Source organism: Coenobita brevimanus, chromosome 45 (assembly GCF_032717465.1).
Source record: "Coenobita brevimanus isolate Jiangsu-jjx chromosome 45, ASM3271746v2, whole genome shotgun sequence".
NCBI lineage: Eukaryota > Metazoa > Arthropoda > Malacostraca > Decapoda > Coenobitidae > Coenobita > Coenobita brevimanus.
This window is the reverse complement of record NC_136998.1, coordinates 18,375,685-18,385,807: the sequence shown is the minus strand read 5'-3', so window position 1 is coordinate 18,385,807 and position 10,123 is coordinate 18,375,685. Positions and strand designations below refer to the sequence as shown.

The following is a 10,123-nucleotide window of genomic DNA, read 5'->3' as shown; positions in this document are numbered from 1 at the left end:
ACATTATTTACATTTCCACTTGCACTGTTTTAGAGTCACCAGAAAGATCATAGTCACTGTCCATCATTATCATTGATACATTAGCCAGTTCACATTCCACAGCAGAGTCACTTAGCCCTTTACCCCTACACACGAGGTTCAGTAGGGGTAGAGGTCACAGGACCCTTTGCATGGAGCGCCAAAGTGAAGGAATTGGACAGGCGCGAATCCGAAGTGGTTTCACCTTGAAAGACAACAGTAAACTGAATGCTGTGGGCCGCCTAGGGGCAGTGAAGGGTTGCCAATGTCAGCGTGGTGACAGCTGCTACTATACGCTATCCAATGATTGGCAGGAAATCTAGACAATACAAAATAAATTAGGTAGTTCCAGGTGAATGTAAATATCACTTAGGCTTCTTCCTTTCTTATATATATTATTATTATGAGAACAGGTCATACGGCATATTTCAAGGGTAAATAAACAGGGAAAATTAGCAAACGAGTGCATGTGAGGTGTTGCCAGGTGATAATTAGCCCATTCCAGATGTATGGCAGTATCGATTACCTTTTCTCATTTTTTTAAATATTCTTTTAAATATTATAGGGCAAAGAGCACATTTCAATGGATAAAATGAGTAGAAAAATCCGTCCAGGATTTGTGCACCACAGAGCAGCTGGTCAGGCGGGAGGAGAGGGTAATGGAGGGGAGGTAAGGAGGGGGGGGGGAGTCAAGGACAGGAGAAAAATGGCTAAATTGTCAACAGTGGATAGGAATACAGGTGACATTAGCAGAACTGAGTATAGTTGGACACTGGTAATACTGATAGATGATACAAGCCACCACTTGAAAGCCCAGGCGAATTCAAAATAACACAGAATCACAAAAGTGATGCCGCAGTATGATCCCTTGCTCCCGAGCATCACGAAAGTGACACTTCGCAGTTAAGGGGTTAATATATTAGCATAATGTTCCAGGAGTGTCATACTGGGGAATAAAATCAAAGTTCTATGACATAAGTATTATTATTTTCACAATAATAGCAGTTGAAAGGTTGGAAACTTTGTGCATGATTTTCTCAGAATTTTTACCCACCATTAAACACAAACCACATCACAAACATAAAAAAAAAACATAATAAATTATTTTATTGCTGATAATAATATAGGACTACATAATGGATAGATAGATAAATAGATAGACAGAGAGACAGATAGAAGCAGGAAGTCAAATGATGAGAAGGTGTTGTGTTTGCGAGAAGCGAGCAGCGCTAAACGCTTACACGGAGGAAAGCTGACGACAGCGGCCAGTAAGGAGATGATGCAGTTAGCTGTCAGCAGTCCTCTCGTGAGAAAGTTCTGTTGCCATGAGGAACATACGTGACACACACACCCTACTACACCAGATTTTAGGAAAGAGAGTTGAGAAGGAGACAAGCGACCCTAGAGAGAGGTCGAGACGGAGATTAGCCTTAGAACAGGAAGAGAGAGAGAGATAGCGAGACAGGGAGGTAGCTACCCAGGACTTATACTATTATACCTGTTTAATATTTCCAAGACAAATAAAAATAGTCCCATACTATTCTTTACCTCTCCCGTCACTACATGACATCTGGTGGGGAGACTACTACAAGATATAAAAGCCGCTCGACCACAAGTCTAAAATATACGCCTCTACAAGCAAATACAAAGTCGCTGCTTTATGATACAAAGTCTTTATGACAATAATAAAAAAAGTAAGACAGCATTCAATGTATGAGGACATTATTAGAAAACCCTGTCACCTGAGTGATAAAAAAAAAAAAAACGTAACCTGAATAAAAAAAAAAAAAAAGCATTGCTACGAGTACCAGTAACCAGTACAATGGCAATAATAGTAATAGTAATAATGGTTAAAAAATATTATAATGATAATGAGAAAGCACCTGCAAGGCGGGTGAGAGAACAATACTGTTCCTTCTCCTCTCCCCTCCACAGTTGCTGGTGGGAGTAGTGTCAGGTGTCAGCTTATTGGCTAGCTGCAGTGCAACTTGACTATCTGATTGGCCAGCTTCAAGGGGGGTAAGGAAAGGGGCTGGGATATGGTCCGGCATTGCTCTCACATTTGCTTCTACACTATGGGGAGTCAACATAAGGAACATAGGACAGGCTGAACTCATAGGAAAAGTGACCATACAGCTGGTGGAATTCTGGACCCAGTCGCCCACCTTGAGCACTAGTGCATAACCAGATGGTTTTTTTTGCTGTGTGGTGTGACAGCACAACACACATGTCTACTTAACCAGGATTTTGACCCCTTTGTAGGTTGTTTCTTAGCACTTTTTTACTTCAAACGTATAGAGGGATGGTTTAGCTACTTGTTGGTGCGTGTTGGTGCTTGGCAGCCATTTCAGCTCTTAGCCTGGTATTAAATTCAGTGCCTCAATTATGTTACAGATGCTACAATTATGTAACTAGAAACACTAGCATTACTGCATTTATTTTACAGTTGCTACAGTTATGTAACTATGATTTATTACAACCACACTATGTGACAGTTGTGTTAACATGATGTAATTATGGTTTTATTGCAACCACAATTATGTAACAGTTGCATTAACAAGATGTAACTATAATTTTATTGAACCACAGATATGTACCAATTGTATTAACAAGATATAAGTACAATTTTACTGCAACCACAATTATGTAACAGTTGCATTAACACGATTTAACTACTGCTTTATTGCAACTACATCAATGTAACAGTTGCATTAACAAGACATAACTACAGTTTTATTAGAACAACAATTATGTATCAGTTGCATTAACCCTAGAACAGTATACTTACTTGCGCTTAGACACCATTAGTACACCTGGGTCTCACAGACCCATTAAAAAAAAAAAAATGTGTTTTGTTTATTGAATCCTTGACCATTCTACAACCTTTTTGGTTCAATTTACTGTGCAATAATGAACATAAAATTTACATTAATTTATTTTACATATTTTAGGCAAATTTTTAAAAAAAATAATTACAAAAAAGTACAGTTTCTGTTTACATGCACCCCATAAGAAAAGAAATGACATATTGATGCTCACACTGCTGTCAAAGTTAGTTGTATGAAGGGTCTTTTCTTGGTGTGGATAGGGCAATGCAAATTGTGCAGAAATATGCATCACAGAACAGTAAATTACAGCCTTCCTAAGCATGTATACCTGGTCTCACAGACCCTACCACGACTTTAGTGTCTTATATACCAAAACAGAGGGAGATCTGGAAAACTACACACCCACCCTTAGCATCAGCACCCAAACCTAGGATGCTGTTGAGAAGAAGAGGGGTCCCTGACATCTAGAAGTTCTATCTATCTATTGCCAGACGCCTCAATCCCGTTTCGGGTGGCCACAAACAAATCGCCTCCACGTCGCCCTGTCCCCCGCCATTTCACTGCCCTGCTCCCAACTCCCCCCCCCCTCTCTCATATACCTCTCCACCCCATCTCTCCATCTCATCCTCGGCCTCCCCCTCCCTCTCCCCCCCTCCACCTCACTCACATACACTCTCTTCGTCAGTCTCTCACCCTCCATCCTCTCCACACCTCAGTGTGTTCCTCATAACGCTTCCTATCACATCCACATCCACACCACAACGCTCCTTTATATCCTCATTCGTCAGCCTGTCTCTTCATGTGACTCCAAAGGCTCCTCTTAAATAACTCATTTCTACTGCTCTCACTCTTGACTTGTGTCTTTCCAGCAACGTCCAAGCTTCACTTCCATACGTTAGAGTTGGTGTCACAATACTGTCCTGTAGTAACTTTTTCACTTCCATGCTCACTTCCATGTTTCTTATCACTGCTTTCAAAGAGCCAGCAACCTTTCTTCCCTGCTGTACCCTTTCAAGCACTTCACCCTCCAAACCTCCATCCTTACTCATCACACTACCCAAGTACTTAAACGTACTCACATTTTCCAATTCTTCACCATCCAACCTTGCTGTACATTCACTGACTTCACCTCTCTCAAAGACCATCACTTTACTCTTCCATACATTCACCTTTAGATTCCGTTTCTTACACACTCTCCCAAACTCATCCACTAAGCCTTGCAGCTTCCCTTCGTCTTCACTCAACAACACAGTATCATCTGCAAACAACAGTACAGGGAGTTTCCAAACACTATCCTCTCTCACCAGGGCCACTCCAACATCCACTACCCTACCAAAAGTGGCCCTACTGTTCTAGGGTTAACAAGATTTAACTACAAGTTTATTGCAACCACGACTGTGTAGCAGTCGCATTAACACAATGTTAAGTTACAGCGACACTTTTGTAACAGTAGAATTTACACAATGTAACTACAGCTGCATTAACATGACGTAACTGCAGTTATGATACAATAATCGTACAGTTACGTTACTTATACAATATTATGTATTTCACTTAATTAGATTAGAAATACAAAATGCATTAATATGTTATGACAGTATTTATAGTTGCTGGTACGACAGCTTTGCATGACTGAATGATATGTAGGCATTATCTGTCATGACATTACTATATGTAACTACGGTATGTAACTATATAGCTATAGGTAACAATATGTAAAACAGGAAGTTATGTCTGAAGTTCTCCAGGAGGAGACAACTACACATCCCCTTGTCTAGACTAATCAAGAATGCCAAACACCTCTAATCATGTGCCGCAGACATGGCCGACACACACACACACGCACATACGTAAGCTAGAGGGGGATATGTCCAAAATCACATGTAGGAGAGTTAGAGAACGAGAAAGAACCAGAGAGAGAACCAAAAAGAGTGGCAGAGAGAAGGAGAAAGATCCAGACAGAGAACCAGAGAGAAGTGGTTAGAGAGAGAGCCTGAGAATATGACTGAGGGCGGAAGGCAGGAGGTGGGTCAGCTAGGAGGTTTTGCCATCACGCTACATTATGCTGTTGATCACACTTCGATATAACCGTGTACAATAAACTTCGTAACCCAAGAGTGCTCTGTAACTCATCTTGCTTTTGATACTCAAAAGGGGAAGGTGAAAAGATAGAGACCTACCTATTCACTCTAGTCGACGACACACCATTTACTAAGCAGCAGCAAGTTCGAGCCATATGACGCCCCACGACTTTATACTGGAGGTGCTTCGACGATCGACAGCCAACCTCCCTATCTATCTACGTCTACCTACAGCAACTCTAATCGATATTGGCTGCAGGATGAACAACAATAAAGTACGTTCATCGATACTGGCAGCAGCAGTGAACAACAATAAACTACGACAAAATACTTCATCAATAGTGAGAGAGGGCACCTCCGTCCACTAAGTCAGTGTTGTGCATTCAGAAAATCAGTTGGTTCACTTGGTAGTCATTCTATAGCCAATGACGCCTGGTGGTTCAATAAGTTCAGGCGCTCCATCAGATAGGACTTGTAATGTTTTACATCTGGGGGATCGCTAGAGTTATTGGTCACATAAAGCCACTCAGTCACACCTTCAATGGCACCTGAGGATTAAGTATTGCACGTTGTATCTTGCTCCGATAGCTACAGATAGTTATATTCAGTTGAAGTAAACTCAGCACAGCGAAGGGTAAAACAAACATCAGGAAACCGCAGTCACTTACCCCTGATATTTCTGTGACCAGCTTGAGGTCCTGTGTGACGTCGACCACTACGGTTTCCAATATTCTCTTTTGCCCCTGAACAAATTCGAATCCATTAGCAGTTACTTCCAGGTAACTGCTTCACGTACGGTAGTTGGAAACCAGCCAACCCTGAGCAACAAACCAGAACCTACTCTTGACGGAGGTCGACATTAACTATCACACACACACACACACACACACACACACACACACACACACACACACACACACGCACACGCACACACACACACACACACACACACACACACACCAAAATACAACTTATTGAACCTTCGAGGCCTCTGTTGTCAGTCATATCATAATTTAATGGAAACTGACAAATATTGTGTCATCACGAAGATTCAAAGCACCACCACACCACCCTTCAGTTACACAGCCAGTGTGTCTGTGTGTGTGTGTGTGTGTGTGTGAGAGAGAGAGAGAGAGAGAGAGAGAGAGAGAGAAGGGGGGAAGGGGAGAAAGGACTAAAATTACACCGTGTAATGTGTTTCATAATTATATTCTTGCAAAAATTGTCAGAGAAAAGTCTTTACCATCTCATATCCTCGTTGGTTATACTATTTTATTTTAGTGAAAAAAAAATATATATTTTCATTCTGATCGGTTAGTGTTCAGTGTGCGTGGGTGAAGGTTAAAGTTCATAGCGGGGGTGTTACGAATGTCTGCTGCAGTCAAGATTAATCTTTGCTCATACAGTGTGTGTGTGCGGGGGGGCGGGGGGGAGGAAGATGTTATTTGTTTTGACCGAAATCAAAGGTCAAGGTCAACGGCCAAGGTCAAAATTTCAGTGGGGCATTGCTATTCCCTCTAAACCCCATCTCTGATTATCATGACTTCGTTCTAATTAATTTCTTGTCAATGATTCAGCATTTGCTCTCTTTTCTTTTCTTTTTTCCATTTCTTTAGTGTAGTCACAGAACAGGAAAAATAGTCATACCCAGGGGGCACGTTGGGTTCAGCAATCATAAATCATCAACAAAGGCTGTGGCATATCATTTTAATTCTTGGACCACTAGGAACAATATCCAGGTGAACTTGGAAACCAGCTACTGTAAGGCGGGAATCCAAGATGGTTGCCATATTCATAAATGTTCGTAAGTTGGTCATAATTTGCAGTAATTTCCACTGTAATACAGGTTTTCTGTGTTTTTTAGGGACAAGGAACTCAGATTTGACAATTTCAAAGTAATTTGTCATACCCTTACCTGTAGAATCAACTACTGTAAACTTGAAATTCAAGATGATGTCCAAGATGACTATGTTTATAAATGTTCACAAGCTGGTCCTAATTTGCACTAATTTCAAATACAAGTATTCTAGGGGATGGCACACTGTGAGCATGTGGAACAAAATCAAATCTTTTGAAAACTATAAAGGAGGATACAAGTATATGCAGTTGTGAAGGGTAGCCACCGTACACCAAAGCATGTGCATTAGTAATCAGTGTCATGCACTTCATTCATCGTTTGTCATTTGTGAAAGATGAAAAGTTCTCTGCCTTTGCACTTAGACACAAAATAACAGTCCCCATTGAAGTTCTGCCTAATGCACCTGTGTTTCAAGTGCTAAAGAAGTCCAAGTATGAGGGAAATAACAAGACAGATGAGGACTGGTAAGCCAAACTATCAAAATATTTGATATGTCAGACCAGTACAAAGCACAAGATCCTTCAGAGTTCATTGCTAGCTCCACAAAGAAGCACTGTTACTTGCCTACTTGAGTGATGAATGGTGTCAAGATGACCCCCAGTCTTCGGGTCCTGGCAGCATTAAACTTCATCTGGATGGTGGTTTCAGTGAAGAAACAAAATCAGTAATGTTGCAAAGTGGAAGTGTAATTGCAGTCCCTGCACCTGAATCAACCCATGAAGATGATCGGATCTTGAATTTGGCTCTCTATTGTATTTTGTTTTTCTTTTTGAGGGAACTGTTACTACGGGCTCATGGCCTTTGGTTCCTTCTTCCTCGCATAAAAAAAAAAAAAAAAAAGACACTCGTATTATTTTGCATGCATGTATAATTTTCAAGTAGACAAGGTTGTTCAGGTTACTGATTATTAAAGTGATTCAGATGTAATTGTCCTCTGTATGTATCATGCATCCACCATATTGAAAGATCTTCCTGAACTTTGGGTCAAGGTAGCAACAGATAATTACCTTCCCATATATGACACCCCTAAAGCACAGGAACAACAAAGGTGCCTCTCATATCCATTTGTTCAAAGTCTAAGTGGCAGGGATACCACCAGGAGTCCCTTTTTTACCAGCAAAAGGGGATGGTTAGCAGCAAGTAAGAAAATTCAGCTGGATGCTGTGGACGATTTTGGCAGTGATTGCAGTGTTATCATAACTGAAGATGTTATCAGTCAGGCTAGGAAGTTACTTGTCACTGTCAACATAACGAATGCCGAGATGTCAGATGTCTCTTTGAGTGAGATTCTCAGTCAGATATTTTTAACCAACAAGACCACTCTTCTCAAGCTCAATCCAACTACTGAAGATGTTTTTATGTAGCATCTGAAACAATGTGCCCTGGCAATAATCATTGCCAAGACAGCACACATTGCAAAACTTTGCATTCTTTCGCTGGATGATTTTGGATGGACAGTAATGCAAGCAGCACTTATGCCAGTTACAGTGACTGCAGAAGTATGGCCATCAGAGATGCCTACATCCCTTTTTTGTGGTTGCCGATAAGGTTTAGGAAATTGTTCATGTGCCAAGCTGAATATTCCATGTTATCTTGCCTGCAGACACCGTGGAACTGCAGAGAGCTGCAGCACAGCTCAGTACTTCCAGATAATGGAGGATAGCTTTGACTCTGATTGATTTTCAAAGAATATTGCATTACCTTTTTCTCAGTCTGAACAGGATTATCTCTTGTATTGGACTAAATCTCAGTGTTAATTATTTTAGTATTTATAACGGTTGTGTTATAATTAACAAAAAAATGTGTTATGTTGTAAGGATGAAATGTTTACTTACTTGAACATTATAATCGATGATACTACAGCTTATATTCATGACATGTTCAGTTACTGACATTACTCTGATGTGTGCTGTTTATATAGCCATTACTTGGATTTTTGCTAAATTTCTTAGTCATTACAAGTATGTAAATTTCTGAAGAGAAAAAAATATGATATTCATTTTAATGAATTAGTAAATTCATAAAATATTGTGTAGATTTGAACATAAATAATAATTTTTTTCCCGAAGACAAATAATTTAATATAAATGGCCTTAAAAACATGAATTAATATGATTACATACGATTTATTTGACAAGTTATCATCATATAGTAAAATAGATAGGATCGCCAACCATCTTGGACGCCATCTTGAATTCCCAGCTTACAGTAGTTGGTTTCCAAGGTTGTGCACCTGGATATTGTTCCTGATGGTCCAAGGATTAAACAAGTATGCCACAGCCTTTTATACCCTCCCATGCCTGGTTGACCAGAAGTGGATTCCGACCCCTGGGTATCAGCATCAGAACAACCTACGTGTGATTATTCAGTCAATTGCCATCTGTACCTCTATTTTTGGACACCTCACAATAGACGTTATTTCCCTCCAAGCCAACTTAATAATGATAATAAAACTAATAATAATAATAATAAAAAAATAAATAATAATAATAATAATAATAATAATAATAATAATAATATTATTATTATTTTAATTATTATCATTATTATCATTATATTTATTATTATTATTATTATTATTATTATTATTATTATTATTATCATCATCATCATCATCATCATCATCATCATCATCATCATCATCATCATTATTTTATTCACATGTCTACCAAAAAACTCTCATCCCTTTCCTGTTCAGCTCTCTGATGCAAGAGTTAACCGTTACTCCCAATCCATCATATGTGCAACAGGTCAACTCTGGAACTGTCTTCCTCAGTCTGTAGTTCTTGCTGCCTGTGATCTCCAGTCTTTCAAACGCAGTGTGTCCAGGCATCTCGAAATCTACAGATCTTGAATTTCTCTCTCTCTCTCTCTCTCTCTCTCTCTCTCCTTGGAGGGGACAATTTGCGGGATCCTGTTCTTTGGTCCCTTTTTCCTTGCATAAAGTAATAATAATATTATTACACCGCTTCCCGTCCGATCAGCGAAGTTAAGCAACGTTGGGTCTGGTTAGTACTTGGATGGGTGACCGCCTGGGAACACCAGATGCTGTTGGCATAACGTTCTCCCTACGTGACAAGTGGGGTTGGTGGAGGATTAGTGCCCCTCCCTGTAAAACAATTAACTCTAAGCCCTTGGCCACCCCGTTTGGGATACATGACGTCTGGCAATGAATGATGAAATATATGACAAACGTGAAGGTTGCAACCCCGCAATTCAGTTACTTTTATGTGGTAGGTGGTGGCGACCATCATCCACTCACTTGATGTAGTGCTGCCTACTTCCTTAGCTTTTATCATTCTTTTTCTGTGCCTGCCCTCCTCTTTTCCTATTTCTCC

At 40.1% G+C, this 10,123-nt stretch overlaps 1 pseudogene; it reads left to right on the top strand.

Annotated features, from left to right (window-relative positions):
• The first annotated feature begins 9,723 nt into the window (after positions 1-9,723).
• On the top strand, positions 9,724-9,842 carry LOC145398530 (5S ribosomal RNA; annotated as a pseudogene).
• Positions 9,843-10,123: the final 281 nt, after the last annotated feature.